The 16,139-nt window shown below is 38.8% G+C and overlaps 1 protein-coding gene and 1 long non-coding RNA gene across 2 annotated transcripts in view; both read right to left on the reverse strand.

The window, feature by feature from the left end:
* LOC140924385 (uncharacterized) overlaps positions 1–16,139 on the reverse strand; it is a 158,870-nt gene that overhangs the window by 41,006 nt on the left and 101,725 nt on the right. The window lies entirely within an intron of this gene.
* On the reverse strand, positions 5,206–7,373 carry LOC140924393 (uncharacterized). Its single transcript, XR_012164271.1, has 2 exons — positions 7,233–7,373; positions 5,206–5,731 (listed from the first exon to the last, which is right to left on the reverse strand). It is a non-coding gene; the product is annotated as an uncharacterized lncRNA (long non-coding RNA).

Consider the following 16,139-nt stretch of genomic DNA (forward strand, 5'->3'; position numbering starts at 1 on the left):
TTGAGTCACAAAAGATATGAAATCGCGATGTTAATAACTTGTGGAAGTTTCTTTTATGTTGTCCTGGACACGAAGATCACGTGCATTGCCATCATAGTAATAATATGCCAAGTTTGCTCCCAAAATGGATGACGGATTCACTCCAGCTGCATCAAAGTAAAAAAGGTACACGTAGGGGAAAATCCCCGTTAGATCGTCAAGATGCATTATATATAGGATAATTAGCCATTACATTTGTAATAGACGAGGCGAGATTAGATTAGATAATTTGAAGAATTACTGCAGTTCGAGGAGGATGTTATCAGTCGAGGCCGACTGCTTGATTCTTCATAATTCTTCAGATTATACGAAAGCCGAATCTAACCGTTTTGTTATTATTCCTTCCAAAAAATGCATAACTAAAATAACATGTTAACTTTGATCGATGTAAAGTTCCCATTTTCATTTAGCTGTTCTTTTAAGCACAGCTCTTCCCTTTAAATAATCGAAGAAAAGACGCACCCGATTTTTTCATCGCTGTCACAGTGATATGGGCATCCCCGCGTTTTGGGCATCCCCATTCCCAAAACCCTAGTGAAATGGGCATCCCCTGTAACCCTAACCCTGGCCCTAACCCAAATAGCCCAAACGTAATATGAGACGGAGATGCCCATGTCACTGTAACAGCGCCACATTTGAAACCAGAAGGAAATTAAACTGGGCCGAGTTAAATATCGCAAAGACTTCAGGGACTGTTACTAGGGACAGGATAGAAAATGGCCAATACGCCACTTGCACATCTCCCATAATGCACCTTATTTGCCCCCCCCCCCCCCCCCAAAAAAAAAAAGTTTTTGCATAAGCATTGTTTTCAATTTCCCTTTGGGTGGCTGTAATACTCAGGAGAAATGAAAAACAAAAAATAAGGTGCATTATTATATTTGCGGTCCGTAACTTGTTATGCGGACCAAAATTTCTAAAGAAAATACTCATTTCGGAGCTCTAAATCTCTTAACTTCGGAAAAAAGGTTTAAATAAAGTTATAAGACGCCTGGCAACCTTGAGGACTTGGATGTTGACTTTGGCCTTCAACATTTTAAACTGTGTTTATTTGTGAACGAAGGCGATGAAGAAACTTTCTCGTAATCTTATCGAAGAGGATTCTACTCAGTGTTTGAACACAGTAGTACACAGTTAAGAAGACGAAAATCGACCTGGTAGAGATTCGAGATGTTTTGCCTAAGGGAAAATGAGTAATTCGTTCGGCAAATATGATAACAAACATACCTGCACCCGATCATCTTGACAAGCTTCTTTGCCATTCGCAGTGTTTTATCAAAGACCAACGAAAGAAAGATAGAAGCAAGTTCGAGCCAGACACAATGTCCAGTTTTCAAAAGACTCCAGCGTCACATTGAAGAGTGAATACTTACAGTGCTCTTAGTTTTGACCGAATAAACTTAAAAATATGTCTGTAAACTCTGAGGACTAGGATGTTGACTTTTAAGCTAGCTTTGCTTTAATGAGAACGAAGCTGATGTAGAAACTGAATCGTAACCTCACTGAGGAAGAGAATTCTAGTCAGTGTTTGAAAATTTTAACGCAGATCACAATTGAAGACGAGAATGAACTGGCAGAAAGAGAGGTTTTTCCAAAGACAATTAACAAGCGAATCCTTCGACAATGTAACCTGAGATCAGGCTCTATTTTCTTTTCACTTTGTAAATAACATTACGGCGGGCATGGCGAAACTAAAAGAGAGCCCCAATTTCAGCGGTAGCCGTTAGAGAGAATGTATGAGAACCGCTCAAATTGGGCCTGATCTCAGGTTATCGACAATGACAACAAACTTACCTTGAAAAGCTTCTTTGCCTTTTGCAGTGTTTTGTTTACAAGGATAAACGGAGGAAAGACGGAAACGACTTCTAGACAGACAGTGTCCGGTTTCCAAAATACTCCAGAGTTACATTAAAGAGCTAAAACTTACAGTGCTCTTAGTTTTGACCAAATAAACTTTTTCAACATGGCGAATTTGTTTTTACTTTCTCGGAAAGCCTTTGTTATGTGCTATTGTTTTCGTGCGCCAATAAAAAACTTCCTTTTTTGACGCCTGTCAAATGACTGTCAAATCGTATGTCCTGCACTTGTTTCCGGTCCCCCAAACAGGAACAAGCCATATAATAAACATCTTATTAGCCTCGTCTTTTCGGTCCGTACTGTAAATTACGGATCCTCGTTTTTTGTCGCGGGACACACATCGGCTCCAGTCTCCTTCTCGTTTCCGTTTCGATTTGATTTAGGAGTTATGTGATATAGTCCCCTAAAAAGAAAAGTGAAGTCCGAACTCATCATGTAAAAACAATTAACTACGCGACAGACATGAGACGCGAACGACTTCGTAAACGTTAAGAGCCATGCAAGAGGAAACCTTTGCTCGCAGGGTAAAACAAGAGCACTTACCAGCACAGTTTGGCCCAGGGGTGACTGCTTTGTAAGGTAACATCGACCAGTAGTGCCACTTTGCATCCGTACAGAGATAGAGCGAAGAAGCGTCAAACACAAAGTCAGTGCCTTTGCGACATATAATTGCGCAAGTATCATCAGGAACTGTTGTAATACACACCAGGGCACTGTTTCGAGGAGGTGTAAAAAGAGTGCACGTTTTTTCTCTGAAAGAAATGATCACAACATAACTTGTATCCCTTGAAACTTTAACTTAAGGGTTTGACAGAGATCGTATGGTCACGCAACGCTCCTGTAGGGAGAAGCGTTGCTTGGCGACACGAGGGAGACTCGCTAGGAAATGGTCGTTGTTGCAACTTCGTATTTGATTGATTGTATTCCTTATAATATGCATGTCTTTGCCTACTTGTAACATAAACTTTACAATATTCCACTAATATTGCAGTATTTTATTATATTCCAGTTTCAACCTGTAAGTTTTGTCAATTCAGTTAAATGATAATCACTAAAAAATTGGCGACACATGTCTTGTGTTTTAAATATCAAATTAAACGTATTGTCATTTTCCTTAAAATTCTAAACATATTCTAGTATAATATTATAAAATGCTTAGAAAGCAAAACTACAGATACAGAAGGTTATGACAGATAAATGTATTGACATTTTAAAACTTTTCAGACGGTCATTTAGTAGCTGCTCGGAAGAGAAGTCACCAATGGTGCGTTTCCCTGACCCAAACAATACTCAAACAATTGGAAGAATGACAGGTAATTGTTTTCTTGGAGGGTCCTTTCAAGCAGCTCCTACACTACCTACCCTTTCAGACGGTATCATGGGTAACTTATAAACAATATCAACTTAACCCTTCAATATTATCCTAAATGTAAGTCAGTTACTGTTCGTGTTACCAGACGGGTCCCTTGCGGTATACACGATCTCATAGACACTGGGAACTGCAAATAATTCACCATTTTGCCTGTTTGAAACATGTTTGACATGGCCTGAATTGTCGAAAAAAGATGGCTCCTTTCAGTTCACGGTAACTTGAACTTCTTCCTCTTCTCGCTCGCGGTTCAGTATCTAAGGAGCAAAATAATTACAAAACGAATAAAAAATCTCAAATGGAAGGTAGAAAGAAAACATAAGCCTTGGGTAATGTTGAAAAGACCACAGCACTGTTTTAATAAGATACATCCAAAGCAATAATGCATTGCTTTCTTGGTTGATATATTGTCTATTTTACCGTTCCGGGTCCGTTCGTAAAGGATAACACAGTAAAACTATATTATCAAATTTATCAAGTGAATAGCTTCGTAGCTCCGCTTTTAGGCTTGACTAAACAAATCACTGAAGTTTGCAAAAACCTCTTGTCACTACTGTTTAACCCTGTTTTCTTTTTTAATTATCTTCCTTTAAGTCAACCTACCTTTCTTACCATAACTGCAACACTGTAGTGAGGTTTTAACTCTGCTGTTTACTTGTCTATGGACAAGAAATTTAGACCCATTTTCTATCAATAATACCAGTTGAAGCCCTTTTAATGACAGAAACTTAAGCGTTACCTTTGATTTCAACTTGAAAGAAGTAGTTTGCGATGTTTCCGGCAGCATCAGTGGTGATGACCCGAACGGAAGTCATACCAATAGGAAATTCTTGGGAAGGTTGATAACTTGAGTTTACAGTGATCTTTTCTTTGAGATCCACAACAAGAGAGTTGTCTTTCACCTCGACCTTCCATTGCACTTTCCCTGTTGCTTTTCCTTTCATCCTTTTGCGCGCCGCTAAACGTTTGATTGTTTTTAAACTTTGTGCAACAACTTCCAACAACAAGCAACAACATGCAACAATGTGTGCAAACGGACGCAACATGTAACATCCAACAATGTTGCGTCCGTTTTCACGGGGCTTAACATATTCATTCGTCATAAATTTGTCGTGATTCTTAAATGAGGCAAATGTGATTGCAAATTGATTTCAGATCTTTCGAGACAGAGTCTTGATTGATCGATGACTGGGAGCTGACCAGGTTTCTTGGGGCTTCCTTGCTTATTTCTTATCTTAATTTAAAGATGGTGTATGAAAAAAACAGCCATATATAGTGCATAATGTCAGTTTTAGGTTTGTAATTTTACGTTCACCACAGAGTTTTGAAAGAGCCAGAACAGTCGACTTTTCTTCACACGTCCCTGGGCCTCCATTTTTTTCTTTTGCTTGTTCGAATTTGTCGTTCTCGAGACAGACTCTGCATGAATCGAGTAAGATCTTTGTTGAGCATGCGCGGCATGTTGCTAGAATATAGTTCAGAACCCATGCCTAATAGCTGTGTGCTTGCTACAGCGGGGTTGGTTATGACCATCGGTTTATCAATAAACAGGAGCTTGCACTCGAACAAACCAGTTTGACGAGAGAGAACAAGATTGACTAGTTCAGAGGTTTGGGCTCCAGCGACCTCAAAGGTTTGACGCGATTCAGGCAGGGCCTCCTTTTCTTCCCATCAGGCTTTGCTCGCAGGGTGGGCCGCCATTACCCTGGGTCCCAGAGGTTTTTTCTCGCGTGTGGCGAGAAGCTTTGTCAGACGCAGCCACTTCTTTAGCCCAAGGCGGATGCCACGAGCGGCGAAGCAGCGTGAAAAAACTCTTCCAGATTTTCCCGCTTTTAAGACCTGCTTTTTTCCCGAAACCGGAAACCGCGCATGAAAACCCTCTGGCACCCAGCAGGGAATGGGCTTCTATACTGATAGAGGGATATTGAACAACAAGAAGGTAAGGACTTCACACAGTAAATATTTTATTGCTGCAACCTTCAGTTTTACATCTAAAATATTCCTTATTCACTTTAAAATTCCTAAAGGATTCTTCGGCACAAACTGTAGAAAAGTCAACCACTGTAGCAAAAAGTGCTCACAAGCAAACATGACCACACACCGCATTTACGAGTAACTTAAATCAGTACGTTCATGCTAATGAGAAATACTGTGAAAACGGAATTATTTACGCTACAAGTTGCTAAATTATATACGTGCAGCATTGACACTCCCAGAGGTTCTGAAGCTAGTAGTCGTGGTCTTCGAGCTGGTCCATATTGTTACGTGGCATATCTTGCAGCAGCTCGTAGAATTCCTTTAAAAATTCTCTTTTTTCGCTACACGGGTAGATTCTCTTACAGTTCCCTTCATAATCCTTCCTGTAGCACTTACGACACCCTCCGCCAGGGTTAATGATAGCAGACTCTGAGGCAACAACAAAAGCGGCAACAATAGCGATCAGCAAAAGTGTTGACTTCAATTCGTCTAGAAAAAACAGAGTAGTCAAAACATTAATATAGTTTATTTTGTCTTGGAAATACATCTCAGTCTAACTTCCAACCCCAGGGGGATAGGTAGTTACCCTACACAAACCACCCGGGTGGAAATCGTGGGCAGAAACATAAAACTATAAAATTTGACGTGGTGGGAGAAAGAACCGCTACAAAGTATATCCAGATCAGCTGAACAGACCAAAAAGAGTAGAAAAATTGCATCGCCTCAAAAAACAGCCCATGTTTTCTGAAGATTCCCAAACGGAATGGCGCGAACTATTTGATTTTCTAACCGAATTTCCGGTTTTCCCATGTAAAGCTGTAAGTACCCCGGATTTCATGTGACGGGGATAATCGAAGGATTTTTTTGGGATTGAAATTTTCGATTCCGGGATATTTTGGGCAGGAAAACTTGGCAAGTATGTTTTTGGGGTGGCTTGATTGTTAAGTATAGGATTTTCTGGGTATAAAACAATCTAAAGGATGGTGGTAGTGGCCGCGCATGATAACTTAATAAACAAACACAAGCATTCAATTTCTGATGTTCCTATTTTCCTTGTTATATCATTTAATTCCTTCCCGAAATTTTTAAGGCTTGGACATTCGACATGGGATTTTTGGGGGGTTAATTTTTGGTCCAGGGGTTTTTGGGGGTTTTGTTGGAAGCCCTAAGGACTTTTTTGGGTTTTGGTTTTTGCCCCCATCCAATGGATCTTCCACGCATTTAACTCGTTCAGACAAGCAGCTCTTCATGACTTTAAGGAAACCACTACGCCCCAATAAATCTCCCGTGTGTGATCGAAAGAAGGGGTTTTGTAGCAATAATTAAAAGTACAAGCCAAAAAATCAGTACTATTGTTGGATCGATTTGACATGTGTCTAAATCATTCGGTTATTTTAATGTGTGCCAAACTAAAGCGATGAAAAATTGGCTATTGTTATATAACTAGTATTCTTGTAGTTATAGTGCATGCACGATAGAAAACACTGACAGTAAAAACATAGTAAAAACGGACAGACAATTACGGCTGAATTGTGAGCAACGTTGACTCGGCTGAACTATTGTCAACTATGCCGAATAAAGAAAAACGTCAAAGACATTCAGAACTCTTCATATTTATCTGTCGTAGTAAAAAACCTATCTATCCCACGATATCTAGTTCAGTCTTCCAAAAGAAGTTTGGAACTGTCAGATATGTCAGATATTGTGCTCCAGGGTGCGGATCCTTCATTGCATATAAAACTATCATCAATAAACTTCAGACACGACACGCAATTGCGTCCTAAAAAGTGTACGTATGCATGTCAACTGCCAATTTCGTCTCACTAACACTTAACTACTTGTAATGTAATCGGTTGTAGTTCTGTGTTAAGGGACCTTTCCCAACTATCGTAGAGCCAGAAATAAAGCAGATACGTTGGTGCGAGAAGCTACATGTGAATTTTATCATTCCTCTTTGGGCGATAAGGAGGAAATGGTGCAGGTTACTTACCACTTTAAAGCAGGATGCTAAATCGACTTAGAGATCTTCCCAAAACCAAGCGAACCAACAGAATGAGTATTAACTTAACTGTTTCTGCTTATTATAGTCATACCAGAGTGGGAGGGACTTTGCGCTCGGACAGTTTTAGCATCGTAAATAAGCAAGATTTAAATTAAAGCACAAACAAAGCCGCCGCTGACAGCCACTTTTGTGGGAACTACCTTAAAAGTTAAAACTACACGCAATGCAGTTACCAGTGACTCTTAACCCTTTAAGTCCCAATATCCACACACAAATTCTCCAAACTGGTCTCCATACATTTCCTTAAAGAACGAGTTCAGAGAATTTGATAAAAGATTAAGGAATTTTCCCTTTGGTGATCATTTTATTAATTCTCATAGCCTAATCTCTTGACATTGTATAGATATCGTTAGGAGAAAATTGATGTTAGTCACTATTGGCACTTAAAGGGTTAACTGTTTCAGTAGCTATTGTAGTCATACAAAAGTGGGAGGGAGTTTGCGCTCGGACAGTTTTAGCATCGTTAATAAGCAAGATACAACTGAAGTATAAATAAAGCCGACACTGATAAGCACTTTTTGTGCGAGCTACCTTAAAAGTTAAAACTGCACGCTATGTTAATCAGCATGAATGAACACCGCATTGACACCCCTCATAAAAATTTTCTTTTCTTCTTCTTTTATCTTTTCAGGAAACTTAGAACAAAGAGAATTTCCTGAAATACCTAGAGGGAAAGTAACTTTGATAAATGCTTTCAGAATAATAGAAAGGAGTTGTATTCATATTTTGAAGATAAAAATCAAAGTGTTTGAAAGTGTTTGAAAACATATTAGAACTCGACCTCCTATTAAAGAATGTTCATTTAATTAATTAAACAAAACGTTTGAAGGCGGGGGAATTCAGTGAGTTTCCTTGTTAACCATTAACCCCGGGGGGGGGGGGGTACTGCCATATATGGGCTATATGGGTATGTGCCGCTGTGAAGGGTATGGTTTTCAAGCAGTTTACTCTAGGATAGGGTATATAAATCAGACTGTTTGGGTCTAGAATAGGGTATCATTTTTCAGGAAACTAATCAGTTGGTTGAAGATTTTATCTAGACTGGGGAAACAGCTACTCTAGGATAGGGGGATTTTGGGAGTTTACTCTAGTATAGGGTAGCAAAATTCAGCTGAACTGGCTCTGGTATAGGTCAAGGGTTCCAGGGTCCCAGCGGCACATCCCCACCCAGAAATTCCTAAAGTGCCCCCCTCCGGGGCATTAACGTTTGTGCTCTTATTTCTCTAATGAAATACATTCCAATTAAGGAATACACGTTTCTGTCTGACTGAAAAAAGGTATCGCGGACTGCTTCCTATATTGAAGAGCAAGTAAAAGAATGCGAAAATTATCAACCATAACGTGAAGAAACAATGAAACAGTGCTGAAAATGTTCGTGAAATAAAACTGGTGGTTTCGTGCAAATGGAACTGAACTTTGCGAGTTGAGTTATACACGTTTCAGGCCAATTCGGATTAAATAGCGCCTCTGAGGCACTGACCTTTTTGTTTTCGAAATTTCGTGATTGTTGGTGAGTGTGCCGCCCCGCAATCCCAACTTAATCACTTTCCGCCACCTCTATTACCGCGAATGTTCCCATTTTTTAATCCTTACTTTACCAAGTTTTTCTTACTCCAAAAATCCTGAAAATGTGCGACTGCATTCTAACAACTCCTGATTATAAATGCAACTACATTGTTGTCAATCTAGTTGTCGCAATATTATATATTGTGCTCGTGAGGGCAGATCCAGAAATTAAAATTCAGATCAGAGAGATGTTGCCTTCCCTGTTAAAATGAGAAGGTAACTTTTTTCAAACACTTATGAGGAAAGGAAGAAAGATTAAAACTAAAAATACAAAGTATCGAGGACTGCTTCTTGCCACTATGGAGTATGAATTTGAAAAGCGGCCGTTACATATATATATATATTAAAAGACCGGAAGTAAGGACAAGTAAAAGAATGTGAAAATTATTATATTCTTAACGTGAACTAACAGAAAAACAGCAAAAAATGTTCATAAAATACAACGAAATGTTTCGTGCAACTGGAATGCGTGTTGTTATGTTTTGACTCGAGGATAATTGATTAAATATTGCCTCTGATGCGCTAATCTTTTTGTTTTCGAAGTTTCGTGACTGTTAATGAGAGTGCACGTGCCAGCCCTTATATTTCATTAGGCGTTGTCTCTAAACAAATTCAGTTGCTAATTAAAAGCGATTATCATTGGGCGAAAATCTGACCAGTACCTTAACTTAGTAACTGTTTTTTTAGTTGGTGTCAAAAGTAAGGGAAACTTTGTACTCAGACATTTCTATAATAATTAGTTTGCACGTTAAGGCATATAAGATAATTGATCTTCCCAGGACCAGGTGAAGCAACAGAATGAGTGGTATATTAACTCAGTCAACTTACTAGAGTGATTTTACTTAACCCATGAAATAGATAGGATAAACTTACAAGATATATAATGATACGGACTTGTTCAGATTGACTAACTTTGCCGTCAACTCCAGAAAAGATCTTGATGTTGTTTTCACTCTTCAAGATATTCAATCAATCAATCAATCAATCAACAACTTTCTTTAACCACGCTAGTCACACACTACTAAAGCTGATTTCCAGGTGGGGGAGAAGCAAAAAATAGAAAAAATATGGTGTTCACAAAAGTTACATAGTCTTAGAGAATAATTAATTACATAAAAATTTACACAATTCAGTTAGTTTTACAATGTATGTTGGTGGGAGTTTTGAAGAAGAATTAATCCGTAAGTTTAAAATATTCACACATACAAACTATGGAATCAGAAGGATCCAGCAGAGGGCAACAGGGGAAAGTTTGCTTTTAAATTCGGAAAGCGAGCAGTGTTGGCGTGTATATTGATGAGAATCTTAAATACACATTTATCGAAAAATGCTCTAAAGAGGCTTTTCAGGCCCTTTTGGCTAAGTTATACCTACCCAAACATGCAAGTATAATGTGCGGAGTTGTTTATAGGCAGCATAATTCCCCAGCGCTTTTTTAGGAATAATTTGAAAAAAATATATTTTGAAAACCTCAGCGCCTCTGGCAAGTGAGCAGATCTTTTTGATGGGTGATTTTAAAATTAATCTCCTTTGCTTTCATAATTGCAAATACGCCCAAAAATTTATCTTAATATCTTTGCAAAGCTTCAACGTAACCCCAATATTTGACAAACCAACGAGAGTACATCATAACTCATGCATATTCACTTATTGACAACCTCTTTGCTAGCAATCTAGAAGATACCATAACAAGCGGAAATATAATCTCAGATCTTATACTGATCACTTTTCTCAATTCTGTATTCTAAACTCTTCTAAAGACCTCTTTGATCTCCAAAGTAAAAAAATATGCTACTCCGTGACTTCTCTAATTATTCAGAGGCAAAATTCTTAAACGAACTGTCCCAGCTTGACCCGATTGGAGCAGTCTCAGGACTGAATGACGTAAACAAATCTCTTTCTGTGTTTTACAATAAACTGAACAAACTTCTCAATAAGCACGCACCTTTTAAGCCAATATCGAAACGTAAGAAAAAGAGATTATTAAAATGCTGGGTAACAAAGGGGATCAGGAAATCAATTAAAATGAAAATGACCTTTCTTGTTCAGGCGACACCGCCACCAACAAACTCTATTGGAACAAAGTGTTGACGCTCACAAGAATTAGCAAAAAGATGTATTTTCACAAATATTTTGAAGAAAACTTTACCAATATCAAAAAGTGAAGAAAAAAAGTGAAGGGCATCAACAGCCTTTTAGGCCGGGAAAACAAAGCTCACAAAGATATATATAATCTCTCTTAAATGACCAAGAGGCAATCTAGTGTCACAAAATCCCTCTGAGTTTCCTGACATAAAGTTAGTCTTTGCTAGTTCATTCTTTTTTAACTCTGTATCTCTTTCTGAAATTTATTCCAGGCTGTATTCATTTCCCACTCGCATTTTAAGATAGGCTAAATATATTATTAGCCAACCTCTATCTATGCTCATCAATAACTCAATTGAATTATGAACATATCCATCTAAATTAAAGCTTGCCAAAGTAATACCAATTTTCAAAAGTGGTGATAAATCTGGCCCCCCCTAATTATAGACCCATATCGCTTCTCTATATCTTTAACCGTATCTTCGAAAAGATTGCCAACAGTTACCAGCACCGTACAAACGACTTATTGACGAGATCAAGCAAAACTAACTACGAGAGAACGACTGGAAAACTGACAATTTGACTAACAAAAGACGACCGTTTAACTGTGACAATAGGCGGATCGAAACGCACCAGTTACTGATTACGAGTCTTCATAGCTGATAACATCACGGCTTAACTGACAGACGACCAGTAACATCGCGACGCAATTGACCAATTAGATCAATAACCAGAGTAAAGTACCATCAACTGACGTGATACAACTCACTTTGACTCTTAAGATGACTACCGCACAGGTTGTCGAAACGTCAGTCACTGTCAACAACAACAGCCCCATTAAGAACTACGTTCACCTGGACGATCAAACTCAACCTACTTTTGAAATGACTCCTGGGTTCAAACCTTGCACAGTTTTAACTTAACCAGTTGCGAAGAAGAAACCTCTGCAAAAACTCAGTCTTGGACGGGATTCGAACCCATGCCTCTGTATGGCAGATTTTTTATGGGTTCAAATCCTGCAAGCCTGGATTTTTTAATTGATTTTTATTATTTCTTTAGGCTTTCTTTTCGCAATCTACTGTAAGTTGCGCACATAACTGCGATGATCTTAGAGAGCGTATTCACATGATGTCACGGCGGCCATATTGGTGTCCCAAAACAATAAAACAGCGGCCATGTTGGTATCCCAAAGACAACCCAGTGGGAATTGAACTCTTCTCTTATGTAACAGTTTTCTTTTACTTGTATTAATCAACATAGATGCTGGCCACGTGAGTGAATACGTTCTATATAAATATTTGGCTATAAAACATAGATCTTCCTAAACGCAGAAAGTCCCATGATTGCGCGTGAGCGCTAATTGGAATTAGCCAATGAGATGAGCGTATGTTATAGTGATGAGCATTCATGTTGAGCACGCAAAACGTAGTCATCGTGATACCTAAGCGCACGCCAGATTGCCCAGAACCGAGAGCTTTCCATGAAAATTTTGCACAAAAGAACACATCACATACTCATGACGAGGGGAAGAGAAAAGAGACTGACCTGATGGATTTAGCCTTTCATGGTGAATCGGTGCGCGGTTGTAGCTCTTTGATGAGGGAGAGGTTTGTGAGTTGAGACTGCACACAGTTACCTCCCTTCCTTTGCTTTATGTAGGGAAACAACAGCGAACAAACAACGAGCCGCAAAACCGTATAAATTGGCCATGAATTGAGCCAGATTACACGAAAAGGCAACGACAGGCCCAAGTTTACGTAAGTATACAATTTAATTCTATATTTATGCCTATATTTCTACGTTTTAACAACTATATTAAATTTCTCACACAGTCTTAAAATCGTTCGTAATATGCAAAACAGTATAGAAACTCGCGGTAATTTATGCACCGAGCTTGGGGCGCCTGTGTTTCAAGCTATTTCAAATCTCATTATCGTGAAAAATCAGTAATAGAACGTCCAAAGACAGGTGGCCTGAGTTTGCCGGGCAAAGCTTACAAGAATCTGCATAACCCTTGTATGTACTTGGTGGACATTCTAAAATTTCCAAAAAAAAGTCACTGCAAATGTCACAATAAAAATCAAATTTCTTGCGATCATTTTTGTTTTAGGTAGTACCGGAGTCTAACTTGTTCGATCATCTTCTTTGTACGTAAGTGCGAGAAACATTTCAGAGTAGGAATAAATAAAAATTGCAGCTCCTATTCATAACCATTTGGAAATTTAAAACATGTGTTCTTATAAATAGCGTTATAGAAATAACCATTTCAAAGATTGAATCATACACATGGAAATAAAGACAGACAATAGACCATAACGCACCCTGTTAAAATTTTGAATAACCATTGTTTCCAATTTCTACTGGGTATTACAGTCGTCCCAAGAGAAATCGAAGACAATAGGTGATGCCTTTTTTTTGGTGGTGGTGGTGGTGGTTTGGGGGGGGGGGGGGGGGCGAGGTTGATGTTGGACAAACAAGGTTTATAACGGTCTATGTGAAAATGGTGAATTGGTAGTTTATAATTCCTCTTTTGTTTTACCATTTGCTATGCCTCTTTGATGGGGCTAACCGTCGTAGTTGGAAAATTACAATAGGCCATTTGCACTAAGAGCTCCTGTGACATCGTTTTTAAGAAAATGAAAGTTGTATGATTTTGCCTTCGAAAAACGATAAGTGGGTCATATCTTAAACAAAGTAATAGTGATTTCAAACACGCACCATTTTCTTAAAATGAGTAGGTTCGTAGCTGGTCACGTGGCCAAAATGTGATTTTTAAAATTATGAATTTCCTCTTTCTGAATATAAATTTTGTACCTAAACTTCAAGGAAAATGTTGAAAAGATGATGTGGTAACGTTTACAGCACATCTGAGCGTAACTATCAAACGTTTAACAAGATATAAGCAAAAAGTAGTTTTGGCCGCCATGTTGGAAGGCAAGAGCTGATGCCCTCCAACACGGCGGCCAATACAAATTATACTACTTTGTTGAAAAATCAAAGTGCCATACTCAATGCGTTTCCTCTCAAATTTCGGGTGTAAGATAATTTTTATGTGCTCTGTCAATTTTTGGCATCAGCAAGATTCCAACTCGCTGTTTAACGGAAGCATTGGTCACTTGATTCAGAACCAGGCCTTAATCTGCCTGAATCCGCGCTTTCTTTTGTAGTTGCTTTGTTATTTCTACCTTCTTGTAACGTTTTGAGCGGTTATGTTTTGTTTCAATCAATTTGGTGGCAGCTCCCACTGTTTGCGGGAAATTTTACAAATTCCGTGACACAACATCTCCTGTTAAGCAGTTCTTCGCAGTAGTTTGTCCATCAGTGCTTTCAAGTCTTAAGTCAGGGGCACCCAACGAAGGTTTCCCCCTAATATTGAAAACACTTTTTATGCTACCCAGAGTACTCTCTCTAGAAATGCATTCTAAGCGGCGCTATAAAATTTGTATCTGTTCGATCATCCAAGGGCCGGGGAACTTGGGTCTTATCAAAATTACAAGTGCTTTTATAAGTATTATTTTTTCCGCAAATTTTAGATACAATTAAACGTATTACGAAAGTGAGAATTTTTCTGAATCCTCTCCCCATCACATTTTTGAATGCGAAAATTTTAGGCTTCCTTTTTGCTACGAAAAATAGCCTAACCTGGAGTGTGGAATGTGAAAAATTAAACTTTAGAAAATCGTAGGGGATTAATTAGGTAAGCTTCGAAAATTGTACATGAACGAAACGGTCATCTAAAAATATTTAGCCGTCCTCAAGCTATATAAAATTCCAGACAATATTTAATGCTTCTCCGAACAGATATTTTACAGAAAACAGTCTTTGGGTGCCCCTATTAAGTGCCTCTACGTAAAAAAGATGTCAGAATATTCAAAAAGTCTTCAACACACCACGGCAGAGGTTTTCCTCAGGAGTGCGAAACTGTCCCACGGGGCAAAGCTAGAGCTGAAGAGAAAAGTAATTTACTAAACAAACCAGTGACGTTATTACCCTAAACATGATTTCCCCTCAGCGAGCAAGGAAACTTATAACAGCCAGGCCAACCTTTCTCCCAGAATATAGGCGACTGAAGCAACGTATTATTATCATTAATCATTAAAGCAACGAGTGGTACATTAACGCTCAATAATAATTACTTCAGGTGCCTAAACAATATTTGATGGTTTTTCCTTTTTTTGGCATACGTGTCATGCTGAATCGAAAAGGATTTGACAAATGCAAGAAATGCCTCAGACCAAGCCATCACCCAGACAAAAGCAAATGAAGCAATATATGATCAAAAACAAGCTTTTAAAGGTATGGTCTCAAAAACATTTTTTGCAGTCCTTCGGGCCTCAGTTTGGTCTAAAAGTAAGGTGGGAGCCCTGACCCCCCGGGCCCCGCCCGTGGATCCGCCACTGCTAATGGAACTCATCGATAACGTTCAAATACAAAGAAGATCATACATTGTAACGTGTTTGGATATCTAACGGATTTAAAATTTCTCACTTTTGCATTATTGATGCCAAAACGTACACGTGAACATATTTTATCCAGTCATGAATATCTCGTAAACTTGTCGTTGACAGTCATTGCAGACGCTTTAAATATAGACATTACAATGGGTCCAAGGTGCATGGGAAGCTGACTGTGAATGCACGTGAGCTCCTCAAACTCATTGGAGCGCGTGAATGATGGAATTACCTGTCAACCGTCAAACAGCTTTAAGTTAATCGTCAACAATCAAAAAACTCATTCTTTTTTTACTGTCAACCGTTTAACAAAGTTATGATTATCAGTAGACAAACGCGACCAACTCAACCCCAAAAATGAGCTCCTCTAACGTTTACCCTGCGCAAATGTATTTTTTTATGCAGCTCCCATGTTACAAGTGAAATTGGTATACTATATACCACTTATTAACCGAGAGTAAGGTCATTACAGGAAACTCTCAGACCGAGACCTTGATGTATTGACCCATCGCTCGGTCAAAACACCAAGGGCTCAGTCTGAGATTTCCCTGTAATGACCAAACAGACGAGGTATTTTATGGCCTTTTCATTAGGACCTCAGCCTGCGGTCAATTAAAACCAACAACTGGTCAGCGGATAACTTTAAGAAAACACGTTACCCCAATAACTTGTACACTTTAGCCCGCGATGCAGTCAGGTGACACTGGTCAGCGGATACCCTTTTTGACAGCTG

The sequence above is a fragment of the Porites lutea genome, chromosome 14 (assembly GCF_958299795.1).
Source record: "Porites lutea chromosome 14, jaPorLute2.1, whole genome shotgun sequence".
NCBI classification, from domain to species: Eukaryota; Metazoa; Cnidaria; class Anthozoa; order Scleractinia; family Poritidae; genus Porites; species Porites lutea.